Consider the following 17,435-nt stretch of genomic DNA (forward strand, 5'->3'; position numbering starts at 1 on the left):
TTGATGCAGCTGGCCGTCTCTTACGCCGTTTCTCACGTCTACTCTTTCGCTTATCATCTCTCTCTCTCTTTCACAAGCGCCGACAATTACCCGGCGTGAGCATGCCAATTTTCGGGGCGTCCAAGAGGAAGCGTGTGCATCTGCGGAGTATAATTTTCGGTCCATTCGTCGGAGACTCCGCAGAGACTTGCAGAGCATCCAGCGGCCCGAGTGCAGCCCACCGGGCAATTAGAATATGTTGCAGAGTGAGTTCTGGAATGCGCAGAAGGGTTGTGTTAGCACGCACCTGTTCCCGCACTTGGAGGTTAATCGTTGCCATGCATGAAGCCTTGGCCGCCGGCAGACCCCTCTAGAGAAACTGGAGCGTCTCTTAGTGGTCTTCTGGATCCTCTTTATGGGCTTCGACGCCAACGCAGACCCAGGCATAACCGCGTGTAAAGCCGTCCGCACACCAGTATAGAGCGCTCGAAAGAGGCGCTCTGTTGCGCATCTATGACAGTCGCAACTAGTTGGTGGGTCCAATACAACTTTAAAAGTTGTGTGCAATTGATCATGGTGTATGGGTATGTGACTGCATGATAAAGCCTTGTTTAGAGCCATGGGCCTCTTGTAAATGACGTCAGTGCACTCCCCGTTGCGCTCTATGAGCGCTAGTCTAGAAACATGTGTGGGCGACTGTAAACCGATGCTAAAATTTTAACTGTTATAAAATGCGAGATTTAAGACTACTCATCTTATAAAATCCTTCCGTCCCTCATAGGCTGAGTCGCTTTGGGACATTAAACCCCATAAAACAAAACAAACAACTCTGAAGGCGTGTACGGAACCATAAGGTTCTTCAAGTTACAAATGAAGCGTCTTAAACGATTCTACCGCGTCCATAGCAAGTTATATCGGAAGAAAATAGCAATCGCAAACAGCTGCTATGTTTGTCGGTTCACAGGAGAGCGCTTTTTAATTGTACAGCTTTCATAGTACCGCAGTAAAAGATTTTGGTGGAAGCATAATTTCTCAAAGTAGCAGTGATGCAGCAGTCACTCTAAAAATATGTGCTGCTGCATATGCGTCAATTGTGCGAAGTACATTTAGAAAAGAAAATTCGGTGAAAACATTTCTTACTCTGCCAAGCGATTCTGTTGTGTTCCTGCGCATATGATACCAATCCATACCTGCAGCTCTTGGCCAGCCTGCATGGAAGAGCTGTGTAAAGAGGGTGCGTTATAGAGTGCAGTTTCCTCTTTATTTCCTTCACGTGCGTGCGTGTGTGTCCGCGTTCATGCGTGTACGTGTGTGCGTGGCGAATGCGCATCCCTGTTCTTAAAACCTCGCGAGTGCATTTTTATAGATCTACACAAAGGTGGCAATACTACCTTCCCCGAGCTCAGAGCATTCCGTATCACTGGCAAGACGTTTATTTAAACCCAATGGAATCCCAGTGGTAAACCTTCAGTGTTGTAACACGAGTATACCAGTATACGGACCAGGACATTCTTGCTATGGCCTTAAATTGACTATAGAAAGTGCCCTTACTTTGAAACAAGGTTTATAACCTGTTTTACGTCCAGGGGATAAATAGAAATAGCCCTGTTTAACAGCGATGACGAGCTGGCAAACAGGCCTCGTCATACAGGGCGTGTTGCACCGGGAAGCCACAGGATTTTTCCTGCCCCGTACAAGCGTATCCGGGCGAGATGCTTGGGTTTCCCCAGGGTTCAGAGACTTCGGAAAAGAGATGCAATGCTTGGAAGCAGATTTCGCTTCTTTCTAAAGAACACTTCTTACGATGATATTACGGTGCTCTGCCGTGCGAGTGCTACGGATTTATTTTCTTTCATTGCCACCCTGGGCACATGTTTGAAATAACATTTTTGAACATGCTGGTAAAATACGCTACTTCTTCAGCGTTGCATAATTACCGGCCATGGAGTTTCGGTAACCAGTGACCTCAATAGCTGCATGATACTTACTTAAGAGAGCATACATCCTTATTACGCCCGAAAAAGATCGGCTTGTCAGCAGTAATCCAAATTCGTTTCTGCATTCCGGGTGTTCCCATGACTGCACACAAACAGTTTGGCAGCTGTAGGTCGCGTACTTCCTGCTTAATGTGTGTTCTTCATGTTCTCTTCTACAAGCATCTGTGCCTACAGAAATTTGCGACAACGTCTTATGACGTACATCAGGTTAATACATACAGGATAGAACACAGATCTACTTCAAAATTACATTTAATGTCATGGCAAAGTAAGATAAACTTAGGAGCTTCTTAGCCGATGGGGAAAAAACCTCGCTTAGACACAAAAACTAACTTGAAATGCTACTTAAAGCCCCGATTGTTACACAGTATTTGAAAAGATGGCCACGTCGAAGCACAGTGTGTACTCGTTGGTTTTCCAATTGCGCCTAGCCAGCAAAAGTGATTAGTCTTTTTTTTTAACTGACCTTTGAAAAATGTGCAATATAGTGTATGCGAGGTCTGACGTGGATATTTTTCTTTTTCTGTGCAAAGCTCTGAAAATCTTTACATTCACAAATATACGCCTCAAAAGGACAAAATGACAAAAACTAGCAGGTTTATAGCAATAAATGGAGAAAGATAAGGGAGAAATGGCTTCGTTACCAGGTGCTCTAATCCTGATCGCAAGGATGAGATTTCGATCCTTACGGCTGCGGCCCGGTTTTGATGCAGTCAGAATGAGAAAACGCTGTTGTACTGGGACTTCGACGCACGTTAATGTGGTAGAAAAGGTGCTGTAGACAATCTCTATGACGGGGCTCAAAGCATACATGTAGCTTCGGCAAGTAAATTTCGAAGCTACTTCAAACCTACGAAGCCTAGAAGTGACAGCTAAGGCACGTGAAAGAAATGTAGCGTGCGCACTCAAGCGAACATTAATACGAGTAGATATGTAGTTCGCGCAGGGTAGACGCACATCGCAACTAGAACTACAAGTCTTCGCTCAAGTACCTTTTAAAATCAATAAGATCAAAGTGGACATAAAACCGAAAAAGTGGCTTCCATTCTTTCTCTGATTACCAGGTGTCTGACTCATGAGACATATTGCTGTATATGACGTGGCGCAACACGCATGGTTACCGCCGCATTCGATTTGCGGCCCGAGACCTTTTCGGCATCCTGGATGCCGAAGCGAAGGTCACCCACGCTCTAGACGCTATTACAGCTGCGACGCGTCCTCTACATCTTGTAGCGGCACTTTTTCGGTGGTGAGGCCATAGCAAACAGAAGCCTACGCAATAGTACGTGGGTTCCCTCTATGCAACACTCTATGTGACGTCACACCTACACCCTTCCCTCCTTTTCTGCGGAGCAGAGGTGCATGACCGGGCTGAGTGCTGCCGCAAGAGCTAAACTTGGCACACCCATATGACGGTGCAGCAGATGCCACGCACGCACGCACGCACGCACGCACGCATGTACATGCGTATACAGACTAGTGATTTCGATATTTAAGCGTAGACGGGTGTCGGCATATGATTTTCATGAAGTTCAATAATTGGCATTTGAAGATATATGCAGCTGCATCCTGTACTACATTTCCTGTCGTTGTTGTTGTCGTTGTTGTTGGTGGTGGTGGTGGTGGTGGTCGTCGTCGTCGTCATGGTGTTGCTGTTAGGCAGCCTACAGCTAAGCGCAGCGTCCAATGGATGACAGCAATGCACGGAACTAATTACATTTCTTCCTTTGTGTCCTTGGTTCTATCGGAGCCGGCTTCCGCCATGCCAGTGCACGCGCCTCCGAAAGGCTGTAAAAAAAAAAAAGAGACACGAAAAGCCAAGTGCGTACCATCTCCTTGCCTATTTATTTCTGCGCACACAGTGAGCTGCTGGGAACTTTGAGATGATGTACTTCGGTGCGCCGTACCTTTCGTATTAACACCTCGCTACGCATGTGCACTTCACCTGCATTGCGAATGTCTAAATCCAGTAGAACACGTTCTGGGGCAAGTTTGTGCATAGCTTCAGTAGATGAAGCGCACAAAAGACAGCACACAGACAAAGAATAACACGAGACAGGTGAATAACACGCCTGCCTCGTGTTATTCTTTGTCTGTGTGCTATCTTTTGTGCGCTTCATCTACTCAGTCTAAAGGCAGCATGAGGAATAAGATAGCAACCGTCGTCTGGTGAAATTTAACACGCGACTACGAAAGCGACACGCTATTCGTTAAGGTGCAGCGTTAGGTTAGTCGGTGGCAAGGCAACATGAGATATAGGGAGCTTTGGGACAAAGGCAAGTAAAAAAAAAATGACAACATTACGAGTAGTCCTGCTGTACTTCGCTGTGCTATCCTTTGAACTGGAGTTTCTTTGTCCGTGCGGACCTTACCTGGTAGCCTGCGTTTTCATGTCCTAAGTGCTCTTCGATCTCGCGTTACCACTGCAAAGCACAGGCTGCCTTTTGTTTGGCGAGCAGCGAAACACTTTCACAACCTTCCTTCTGCTACGGGATCTCTGAGGCTGAGCGTGATGGCTCTGTGTATGTAGGGCACCGCAGTAGGGTTGTTTCTTCTCCTTCTTGTTTTCTTTTCCTGCAGTGCCGCTCGCCTGGCATGGTCGACTGATAACAATGATATCAGTGCCCACCATCTGGTGGTTTCACTGGCCCGCTTTCTTACGTTCTCTCCGACAAGCGCGTAACACTTCTTCGCTGGGGCAAATACGAGGAGCGTGACGGTCAACGTCCCCGCCCGTCTGTGGTATTGAACCGCGAAGCCGAACTTTACATTCTGCCTCATCAGTGCCTCGCTCGCAAATAAAAGTCATTCGCTTACATGAAAAATAAAATTAAAATGTCGGCGCCGTAGGTCAAGGTCTTGGTCGCAACGTTGAAATATTAACGCGGAACAGAAGTGAGAGAGATTTGACGCCGCATCAAGAGACTGCAGGCCCCTACATACGTGACGTCATGCTTTCCCCTATAATAGCTGTGGCTAAATACAGGAAGCTTTGCACCCGTCATGTTAGGCCATCACTCGCAGGAGCCTCGGTAATCATTTCTGGAACGAAACAAGACAGACATATGTGGACAAATGCAGGCAGGAATCATACCGGTAATCTTTATATGTTTTTTTTGTCTTATGATGCGCAATTTTTCGCAAATCATGACATCAGCGTCAGTACCGCTTCAGTTGTCGTTTCAATGACTGACATGATGTAACATTTGACTCACACCTGTCGGCCTGGAGCCGAACAAAGGGCAGGTTACATCCTTCCATAAAGGCAAACCATTAGCGCAGCCACAAAAATTCTTCAGTTACGAGTGGGTGGTATTCAAGGGTGCCTGGCTTTCAGGGGAGGAGATAAAACCATAAAAAAATTTAGCCATTCTCAAACATTTCATATAAGAGCTCGCAGTTATAGGCACTGGCAAAAGCGAGTGCATACTGCTGAACATCCTGCTGGAGTCGAGGGTGAGAAAGTGTATTTTGGAGTAATTGAATCGTTTTGCGACCTTCCATCAGCTCTACGCAGTAGTTCACGGGTGCGTAGCTTCTGTCGACCACATATTTGCGGCGGCTGGTAAGGGATGCCAGCACAAATTCACCCCTGGACAACTTTTCTCGGCAGTGCAGCAGAAACACGCCCTCTCTTCCTGTGCAACTGAATATAGTCCCCGGTTGCAGTTGATAGTTTCCCCTAAAACACAGTACATTGGTTAGACTGGTTATTTAAGGCATATTTTTAAAATAACTCCACATTTTAAAGTTTAAAGTTTCACGGCAAAAAATGTACTGGACAATCCGACATCTGGTGCGAAAATTCTCCTAATGCATTTGGATATATCTTCCAAGATTGCATTGATGCTCTTATTCTAATGAATTCTTTTACTCTAGGTCGAGGCTTCGCACACACAATTTTTATAATTTTTATGGCGGATGAAAGCGTCCGGAGGTGGGTTGGTGGTGTATGGCGCCTCTGAAGGGTGAGGTGGGTAAGGGAGGGGTAGAGAAGTGGATAAAAGGGTGAAGGTAGGTGGGTGGGCAACTGCCCAGCTGAGGGGGGTGCGGTGGAGAGGTGGCTGGGGGTGGAGGCCTCATTATCCAAGGCTACAGGCAGACTGACGCCGGAATTTTCGCGCTGTGGCACTGGTCTTGATTTCGCAGTAGCTGTTTCTTTGATTACAACGAACTATTCAGGCCCGCCGTGTTAAAAAAGCTGCCATAGATCAGTCCAGCTGCAACATCAATGAGCTGAAGCAACCGCTGAGCGAGCAACTTGACAGGCGGTCGTCCTACGGATAATGCAGTTAGCCAGGATTGAGTTGAGAAATAGCTCCTCACTTGCTGATTCACGCCTAATCACCAAGTAATCATCAAGACCAAATTTAGTCTCTTGCGAGGAGAGCTGAAAACTGCGTTTGCTGAACTAAAATGCCACAGTAGGCTTCTATAGTCGGTCATGCCGAGAGTACGTCTACATGTTCGAAAAATATATAAAAGATACCTTACCTTTGCATATTCATACCGCATCTTAAAACCAAATTTTGCCATGGGCTTGTAGCTTGTCTGTGCCTTTGCAAGTGTACGTACACTTATGCCCCGGAAGCTTTCATGCGTGAAAGCGCTAGCACTGTGTCTAAGCCAACTAGCAAAACGAAACCTTTGGATTTTCATTCTGTTTCTCGGAACGATCAAGATGGTTTTGAGCAACAGCATATGCGCAAACCCTTACTATCGGGTGTACAGAGCTCCTATAGAAATGTCTTGCTCCTTCCCCACGTCTCGCGGGGAATGGAATGTCGTTGAATAATTCATGCCCTCTACTATCCACCGCAGATAGGCACTGGCTACCGTGTCATGCATATTATTAGTAAGAGAGTGGCTTCGAACATACGTTTTGATCAACCTTTTCATTCTGGTCACACCTCGTTGCCACTCTTCTCTCCTTGCTTTTCCTTACAGGAAAAGAGATGCTTAAATTAATGCACCTTCCTAATCACTACGTTTACACTGGTCGTCACGTCTAGTTCACGTGCGTTGCACGCGCGTATTGCGTCCATGCTTTTAAAAAAGGAGGAAGAAAACAGAATTATGTAGATTTCCTTAGGGCCGAATTCATAGCTTCATGCAGGCGGAATGCACGAGAGATTGGTGTCGCACAAGTTTAGCATAACAAACACGCAGTATTCTGCTGCGTCCGTTCAAGGTCATTCGAGTTTCCAAAGCAAAATAAAGTTCAGGCAAATTTCTACACCTTTTAACGGCATAAAAAATACCTTCCGCCTTTTGTACTAAAAATTGTTATCTTTATGAATCAGCTTAATTTACGGGAATTACCACTGGATGCACTGATGTGACAGTGATTCTGCAGCCTGAACACTTGCCTGTTCTGTATAGTAATTGTCCTGTTAGAATAGTGCTTGTTGACATCGAACTGTGGTCGAGTTGCCAAGGAGAGTGCACAAGCAAGCTGGAGGCTTGGAAGAAAACACTGAAATTCAAACAAGCGTCAGCAAAGGCAAGATAGAATGCGTGGTTTCTAATCAAGAAGACCTTACTTGCAGACAGCCTTGCAACATGATACCATTATCAAAACAACAATGCATTCCAGATGCCTTCGCCCGACAATTGATGAAGAAGAAGGCACAGTAAAGTAAATGAGCGAGAGAGAAAACCTTTATTTTACCATCCTGGTCCGGGCAGCCGCTTCAAGTCAGACCGTCTGAGTCCATATCGCCTAACACTTGGGTGATATGGGCAACAAGCAGTGGCCACAGTATTCAGCGGAGTGCAAGAGGAGGCGAGGCCCAGCTCTTCCAAGAATAGAGTATCTGTGTGGGATCTGCGTTGTAGGTTGCGTGGTGACTGTGTGGCACGTGGGCAGGTCCAATATATGTGTGTGTGTTGAAGGTAAGCGCCACAAACCTGACAGCGGGGGGTAGCCAGATCACTCGAGTATTTTGTGGTTGCACAGGTCACATGGAAGAGAGTTAGTTCTTGTCTAATTAAAGTAGACTCGCGGCGAGTAAGATAGGGAAGAGAAAAAGGAAGGAGGTGGCGGGAGTGCCCTAGTTCTTTCAGTCTCTCTCTTTAGTGTTTTCAGTGCATAATCTGCTAATTCATGGGGTGTAATCATCCACCCAAGGGGACGTGCCGCTAGCGATTACATGTGCCCTTTCGTTCCCTTCTATTCCTTGCTGACCGGGGACCTAATCCACAAGGACATGCAGGTTTGCAGGTTGGTTATTTAACGCGACAGTAGATTCTATGCAGCATGGAAGAACTGGAAAGCTGTTTCTGGTGTCCTTTGTAACAAGAAGATGCCGGTTAAAGCGGTGAAGGCTTCAGAACAATGGTGAGGCCAGCAAAGCAATACGGAACGGAGGCGTTACCATCAAAGACGACCAGCGTGCCAGAGATGAAAGTTGCAAAAACGAGGATGCGGAGATGGATGTGTGGAGTGACAGGAAAGGACAGAGCCCGGAAGGACCACATACGAGTGACCGCCAAAGCCAAGGATATGGTACGCAAATTCAAGAAGAGATGCCATGGTAGTTTGGTCATCCAGTGTTCAAGGACGAAGAATGCATTGTAAAGAAGGTTATGAAGCATGAAGTTTGTGGGGAGAGGACCAAAAGAGGACCTATAAGAGGCGCCAAGACAATGTGGAGGAAAATCTAAGCGTTAAGAAGCTCAAGACAGAATGAGTTTATTCAAGAGAGAAGTGGAAAATCTCCAAAAGCAATGGTCTTATATAAAAATGGGACAGAAGCTGCAAGAAGAAGAACAAGTGTGCATCAAAATACCGGACTGTCATTATAAATTATGACAAATTTACATGTAAAAAAATAGATAGCGCAGGCTAATCCGAAATTTAGAACAGACCTTTCCATGAAAAATTTGCTTTAGCAATTGTCGATGACAAATTAACATATCATTGACCAATCAAGTACATAACCTTGTATCGATATCCAGTGTGTTTGTATTGTATAAATTAACCAATATACAATTCACTTTTCGCGCTGACACAAGCTGGAAGTTGCACACGTTGTAAGCCCACCCTTCAAGGTGGTATCGATGGTCAGTGATTGCTACTGAGCTCCATTACAATTTCCGGAGCCACTCGTTCGTTTTATGACGCAGACGACCAGTTAAAAACGACAGTGAGTCCTATGTGCACAAGCGAAACTGTGCTAATCCGCATTCATCTAACTGCACATTGTTCTTTTAGCGTTACCACTGAACAAATTCACTGATGACGTCCGCCTTGTATAATCGCAGTAAGGAGTTGTCTCTAGTACCCGAATAACACATCAGTGTTATTCCGTCCGGCTGATGCAGCAAGCAAGAGTCACTTATTTACTTGACTTTTCTGAGCCGATTAAGACGTCTACAACATCACCAGAGTTGCCAACAGTATGAGTGCAACCGCTCGTGCAGCAAACTATGCCGAGATGAGACGTCGATTTTTATTTTTTGCATGAACACGTTTCATGAAAAGTGCGTGATCTCTCAGATCACTGCCACCGCATAGCTGAGGCGTTCAGCTCTCCTCACTCCCGTCGCTCGTAATGGCTTATCATTTTCCGCCAAGCGCTCATAATCTTTACGGCTTCAGTAAACAGCGGATAAACTCAATTGCCAACGGCTGATGGCGTAAGATCGGCTCAAAAGGTTATGCATGCAAGAGGCGTACTCAGGGCCTGATGCATCTCTTTCAGTGCACTTGGTAACATCGACGTCATTGGTTGCTCCGACATGCTGATGCTGACACAGGTAAGCACGCAGGCACATACGTATATATAGAAGGCCTCGCCTTCTATCGAACGGGGTTCGCGAGCCATGTGACACTCGGGGTTCGCCCTCCGAGTGACACAACCACAGTCAGCATAAAAGGCACCGGTTTATTCCGGACCGAGCCAACGCTTCCAACGGGGCATAACAGTGAACGTAGCCGCGAAGCAGAGCATGCGGTCTAGGCTCTCGAGAGCGCATTGCTCGACTACAACAAAACGGGTGCTAAGACCTGAGCGCCACAAAACAAGCACACTGAGGCGCGAATGGGACGAAGCGGCACAGTTACAAGGGGGGCTCGATGCGGCATAAGCCAGGCTGCTCGCGTAGCAGCCACTCACGCCAAACAATACAATACCATACAATATTTATTGTGCACAATAAAAAACACATACGCGTTACAGGCCTGACAAAGCCTCAGAGGGCTTGACTCGTACTGCCTAGCAGTCAGAAAACAAAAAAATGCAGAAAGTTCTTACTCAGGATTGCAGTATCAAAGAGAAAAAGTATAAATAAGATTGAAAAAAAAAATTAAGTACTTCTTAACAGTCTTTTTATCTCTGGTTTAATGTTCGCTTTTAAAATAGGCGCTGGCAATTTGTTAAATATGGCGGGCACAAAATATTGTAGCGTTCGTTTTCTTTGCTAGTGTCTTGTTAAAGTCTTGTTATAGTCTTGTTAAAGTCTTGTTAAAGTCTTTGTTAAAGTCTTTTTTTAAAGGCTTTAACAAAAATTTTGTTAAATTCTTGGGGATTATGAGCAGGTCCTTTCGTATTAGGCAACTGGTTGGTGTGTATAGTATTTTAAAGTCATTGTTCCAAAAGTGCTTAATTGTAACAGTTTCGACCATAAGAGACGTAAAGGAGGGCATATTCAAAAGCTTAAACGCATCTATGTCTTTCTTAGGGCATAAATCTCATACCATTGACAACAGCAAGAAACGTAAAATTGAATGAACTCTTGAGCTCCATCTGAGGGTGCAGTGACCATACACAGTCAAACCATAACGCATCATACTGTAAACTAAGGCACGAACAACTGTTTTTCCTACAGAAATTGACATGAGGCATCGGATATTGTACAACATACAAGAAACATGTTCCACCTTCGGAGACACCGCTTCCATCTTCTGTCTTCCAGGTAACTTGGCGCCCCGTCGTCCGTGCACTCTCCACGGCTCGTGCTGGACGCCGAATACGTGACCGCCCCCCCCCCCCCCCCCCCCCAGCAGCACTCTCTCTGGAAAACCCGCCGAAGCGCTGCTTTCGCCTCCTTTATCAAGTCATCACAGCGATCACAGGCCACATCTCGCGAGCAGCGTTTCTGTCATGCGCAGTTGCGCGGCACCCGTACGCACCTAGATGACTGGAAGACAGCGCGCGTAGTTTATATGGATAAAAAGTATTCTAGTATGAGTGGTTTATTTGGTGACACCGGTCGGCGGAAGGAGCGGTGAAGCAGCGGAGGTTTGCTGTTGATCAGGCTGATCAGGATGATATATATATATATATATATATATATATATTTATATATATATATATATATATATATATATATATATATATATATATATATATATATATATATATATATATATATATATATATATATATATATATATATATATATATATATATATATATATATATATGCTTGATTTTGGTTTACACGAAGCCACAAATAAGACACTTCACAGAAGTGCGGTACTTACACTACATTTGAAACTGATTGCACAACGCAGAATATCATGTGCTGGCCACGCGCTGTTTTCTGCGTGCCATGTATTTCCTAACTCCTGCCTTCAAATCGCCAAGGAATTGAAGTGTAAGAACAACGGTAATGAATTTTACATACGAAATTTTTTTTTCTTCATAACGTTCATCACAAACATCGGCATTTCAGAACCCTTTCAAAAGTTGCCCTTCGTCAATATTTGGCTGCCGCGACAAAGAATTGGACAAGTGATGTCATGGGGCAAATAATAACTAGTGGACGAAGACGTTGGGTGCTGGTAATAATAGAAAGCACCAGAAATGACCCATTTTGCTATATTTCTCGAGGCGTGCCCGGGAGTAAGAACGCTTGCTGTGCATGCAATCCTTTGCAGCACTTTTGACTTCCGCTTGCATCATCGGTCTTGTGGCTCCATGCGGAATTCCGAAAGTACCGTGGTGCTACCAAGCCAAAGGCAGTAAGTCAGAAACGAGGTCGTGCGAACCTGCCACAGGCAAACGCATAAAGACAAGCGCGTAAGCTTGTCCTCTATCAATTCTTCACGGAAGTGCTTTCGGTTTAGCGATAGCACATGACGTTAAGATGGAAGAAAACGCTTCGCGGTCTGGTGTGCAGCTATTCCAGGAAATAGTCTGGAAGTTACTTTTGTAGCGCTATCTAACCAACGGCACCGATAAACCCGATAAATGGCGTTGCAGACTGCCATCACTATTCGCTATTTCAAGAAGTTCCGGTCCATTCCGAATTATGCTCAAGCAACTTCACTGGAGGGGATAATTTATTTGTTGATTTTGCAACAGTGCTTCAGAAAAAGGGCAGAGAACGAGAGGAGACGCACACACGGCGATGATTTTTCTTTTAACTGCATGAAGATGTAGAGCGGCTGTGCCTTACTATTGGCATGTTTCTTGGTACAAATATTTTGAGCTTTAAAAAGCTGGCTTTTTTAGCTTTCCGACATGTATTGTAGCGCAAAAGAAGGTGCCCGAAGGCAAAACGAAGATGGGACAGGAAAGAGCGCTTAAGTGACAACTGATATTTATTGAGTGAAACGTACACAATGTGTAGGAAAGCATTAGCCGTGGTAACCAGATAGAGTCAACTTCACATGGTGCAAAGGGTCATTAGAGCGATAGAATACGTGACAAGGTGATAAGGCTAAAAGACGATGAAATATTAAAAGGGATTCTACAAAAATAATGTATATTTCATGACTATATAACAGCTAACGTCACATAGTGTAAAGAGACATAAAATCGCTTAAAGGTCTTTCACCGATTTTATGGCTCTTTACACCACGTGTCATTAACTATTATTATTATTATTATTATTATTATTATTATTATTATTATTATTATTATTATTATTATTATTATTATTATTATTATTATTATTATTATTATTATTATTATTATTATTATTATTATTATTATTATTATTATTATTATTATTATTATTATGTTACTACGTTATTATTATCATGTTGACTTTAACTATTCTGTTCAAGTCTTGGTGTAGGGCTTCTACATCATGTTTATTACGAACTCATCTCTAAACAACGCATCCGTCTGCGAATAGCCTTATTTGTGAGGAAATGCTTGAAGCGAAACAATTTATTTAGAGTGAAAGGATTAGTGGTCCAAGCACCGAGCCTTGCTGCACTCACGGAGTGAAACTTTTACCTCTGGTTAGCACAAACTGCATTCAGTCGCTTAGGTAGTGTTCAATTACATTCATTTCTTTGCTACCTAAGTTAAGAGTTCTCAATATTTGTTTTAGTAGTTCATGTGAGATGGAATCAAATGCATTGCGATAGTCGAGAAGAGATGTGTCTCTTTGCAACTTTTTTTCAGCACTATCCGCAAGCTCGTTGAAAACTTCAACTAGCTGAGTGGTGTAGGACACGCCTTTGCGGAAACCATACTGCTCGGGAAAGGAAAAGCTGGTTTCTTCTAAGTGCCTTATTATATTGCTGTAGAGTATGTGCTCAAACACCCTACAATACATGGGACACATTGAGATCAGCTTATATTCAGTTACAGAGGATTTGGAACCGCTTTTAAAATCCGGTACTATGTAGGTCTTTTTTTTTTCAGTCTTTAGGGAGTATGCTGTTTTCGAGTGTTTTGCAGAAAATTGTTTGTAAGCATTGAGATACAGTGAAAGAACAGGCTTTCAGTATCTTAGGAGAGATTCCATCTGGACCAATTGGTTTGGCTACAGTAATGGAGTTGAGACACCTCCTGATACCCTGCAATGTGATCACGATTGAAGGCCTTGCGTTTGGCACGCTGGAAGTAGTGCTGGAAAAGCTACAATTTTTTTTTTCGTTTTTAAAATACTGATTTAAAGAAGTAATTAAAATTAATTTTCACGTTATTAACCTTAGCAGTCACGTTATCCACGCAAACGTGTTGAAGATGCCGCAAAAGGCTGAATTTTTTTATCAACTAGCGCTTAATCCGAGAATTCGCTCCTTTGAAATATCTTCAACATGTTCTCAATAGGACCCCGCGGAGGCTCAGTGTTTATTGTGCTCTGCTGCTGATCCGAAAGACGCGGGTTCAAACCGGGGTGTGGTGGTGGCATTTCGATGGAGGAGAACTGGTAGAGGCCCGCGTACTGTGCGATTTCAGTTCACGCTAAGGTACCCCAGGTGGTCGAAATTATCCAGAGCCCTTCACTGCAGCGTCCCTCAGCCTGAGTCGATTTGGGATGTAAAACCCCCATAAACCATAAACGTTCCCAATGTGCACAGTAAGTTGCCGTCGTAGCTTTGGCGAAAATGGTTTCTGCGACGCGAGACTTTTCTTTCCCTTCCTTTCATATCTCTTTCATCTCCCCTTTGTGCACACCGCAGTGATAGGCCCGTGCATTTTCTTCCTCTTTCTCTGTCCGACCACAGCACCATCGTAATATACCACCTGCGATCAGGTGATGAACCCTGTGCAATGTAAAACCTTCGTTGTCTTCAAGTGGGACGCGCGGTATAAGACGCCTGCAGACGCTTAAAAACGCCTCCCGGACGTTTTGTACGTGTCTCTGTAGCGGTTTAATGTACTCCTATGAAAAAGCGCGGTCACAGTCTTTCAGTGGGCGGACACCTGGACGGTTCCGCAGATTAAGCTTACATTAAAAGTGGGATGAAGGAGATGGAAAGGTGGAAGAAAAGAATAAGTCTCAGGTTAGGTATCAGCGCGAGACGAAAGCTTTCCCCAATCTAGTTTTGACGTGGCCTTGAACCAGCCACAAAGCAATGGAGGCTATCATTTAAAGCTCATTGCTGCCTCTTCCCTACAAGTAGGGTGTAGCTGTAGGGTGTAGTAGTAGGGTTCTGAGGTGTAGCTTAGTGCATGCATGGTTGGGTACTGGATGGACATATAAATCTAACTTGTGAGTGCAGAAAGCATGTGTATCTGCAAACTTATAATATTCTGCTTCACAACTAATTTGGCGAATCGCATTGGTTGCTTACCTCGACTTGCTTGCAATGCCACTGTAACTTTACCTTGCACCTGCAGCCAAGTAGCACCGACTGCAGCTGCTGCCGACTTAAATGCTAACTGCATATCAGCTGACTGCTGACAAACCGGAAACCCAATGTTGATTTCAATGCCCAAACACATTACAAAAATTAGCTGCGGTTTAACTACTGCTGCACCTGGTTAGAGAGCGAAAGCTGTGGGCTATCGGGCAAGTAGACGTGGCTTGGCCTCTGTAACGTTGAGTGCGTTCCGCGCACTGGATTGGCACCGTGCCCACCCTGCCACCATGGCATGTGGCGGTTAAATTAACGGTTGATCGAGAGAGATTGGTCACCCAATGAACGCTGCGGCTTATTGTTGCAGTGCCGCGTGTCTACCACAATGTTGTCAGCGCTGATGCATGCAGCCCACATCTATCTCTCTCTCTCTCTCTCCACACCGCTACGTACCTAAAAGCGCGATTGAGGCGTCCACTGACCCAGGCAGCAAGTTGTGCGCCCTTCCTTTCTTCAGAATCACGATAGTCTAGAACGTTGTCAGTGCCAACGCCAATGAACGCCGACGGCCTATAGAAACAGAGGCGAGCGCTCGGTTTCGGTGGCGGCGACGGCGGCTGAGTGACGTCATATCTGTCACGTGGTTTCTGCTCAATTCAAAGTCAAATCTAGTGCCACGCGAAGAGCGGCTCTACCTACGGTAGTGAAGCTTTCGCTTCAAAAACACGCGCACGCACGCTTGTATATAGGCATATACTTCAGCCATTTCCAAATGACATTCGGTGCTCACCCCAATACCTTTGAAAGGAGAATTGCTCTCATAATTTTTCTCTTTTTTTGCAGAACACACGTCCTCATTAATATGCAAAGGCAACGCTGCACCCAGTATGTGGTGGGCGCAACTTCGAGCTATATTCACGTTCTATTTTGAAAAAAACCGTTCAGTTATTTGTAGTAAAGGAAGAACCTTGCGAAGAAAGAACCTTGGAATTTTCTTCTCGCGAATTGATTCTTCTTGCGTTCAGGTGGAAAAAACTTTCTTCTAATGCATAACCACTCTGGCGTCTCAATAAATTGCCTTCTGATTGCATGCAACTGCCGTAGTATGCAAATATACAGACTTAGTGTACTCGTACAACCTAACGGAATGGATAGAAGATATAAGTGCGGAGATAATTTTAGGAAACCCGGCTGAAATTGGGTGCCTCTCGGCTGACACCGCACAACGTATCACTATGGCCTGTAGAAGAAAAAAACTTGGCTGGTGATTAGTATACATAGTAGCGCACGTCAGGACATCTGGGAAGGACAGAAACGCGCTTGAAAGTGACAAACAATTTCAAGTGACCTATGGTCACATAGTATATTGCTCGTCTTGATGGCTTCTTTATCTAGAGTCCAGACAATATTAATAAGAAAATTTCGTTGAAGGTCGTGCATGTTATCGTATTTTCAATTAGAGTTTAGCGGTCCTATGCTGTCCAGTGCTCCGAATCTAACCGCCAACATCGGCGGAACAAGCCGCGTTTTTCAAATCGAGAGGTTCAGTGCTGCCTTCAGGTGGGCACGGTTCGAAACAGGTGAGCGACGTTTGCGTTCCCACCGTTTGGCGGCGTTAGTTCCCTCAGCTCAATAGGCTGATGATTAAACAAGTTATGTGCGGGGTGCTGTCGTAGAAGGAAAGCGGCTGGCTATGCTCTACACATACAATTAATTATCTTTCCCTTAGATGACAAAGAAACTGAAGATGACATTAAAGAGCAGAAACATTCCTATGGGAACTGTACAGTTATCTGGAGGTTATGGTAAGCAGCTTCCAGAATTTATTCGAACCTCCTCTTTACACCACTATGTATTAGGCTGCATGTAAACGATTACTTTCTTTTTGTGCACATCTACATCCTTGAGGCGTTCGTGGGCTGCTGTTGAGTGTGCGGAGGCAAATGCCGCAACACAGGCCGAGTTTGTTAACTGCCGAATAACTTTTGGGGGGGGGGGGAGAGTTACTATCGAGAATAAATGTAGTAGACTCGACCAACGCAGCCGGCTACGCCAATACGTTCACCATACTGATTACTTTGAAAGGCTTGGCGACCATTCGCAAAAAAAAAGTTGAACAGAAACACACTGAGGGCTGTATATCACAGCACGCACAATGGCAACACTATTTGCTGGTTGTAGAATGCAGGAACTAAAAAAAAATAGTACTTACGACACTGAACATGCATTATCTGTACCGTTGGTCACACCATGGTCGTACACGAACTATGAACCATTTCAATGAACAAGCAAAACTTTTGGTGGAACGAGTAAAACTTTGCAATACCCTGGAGGATCAATATTACGGGTGTTGTTCTGCAGATAGGACGAAAAAGCGATGTAGGACGAGTAGTCAAATAAGCTATGTAGGACGAGTAGTTAGGTTAAGTAAGCATACATAAACGTGAAGTACACATGAGAGCCAT

Source organism: Amblyomma americanum, chromosome 6, assembly GCF_052857255.1.
Source record: "Amblyomma americanum isolate KBUSLIRL-KWMA chromosome 6, ASM5285725v1, whole genome shotgun sequence".
NCBI classification, from domain to species: domain Eukaryota; kingdom Metazoa; phylum Arthropoda; class Arachnida; order Ixodida; family Ixodidae; genus Amblyomma; species Amblyomma americanum.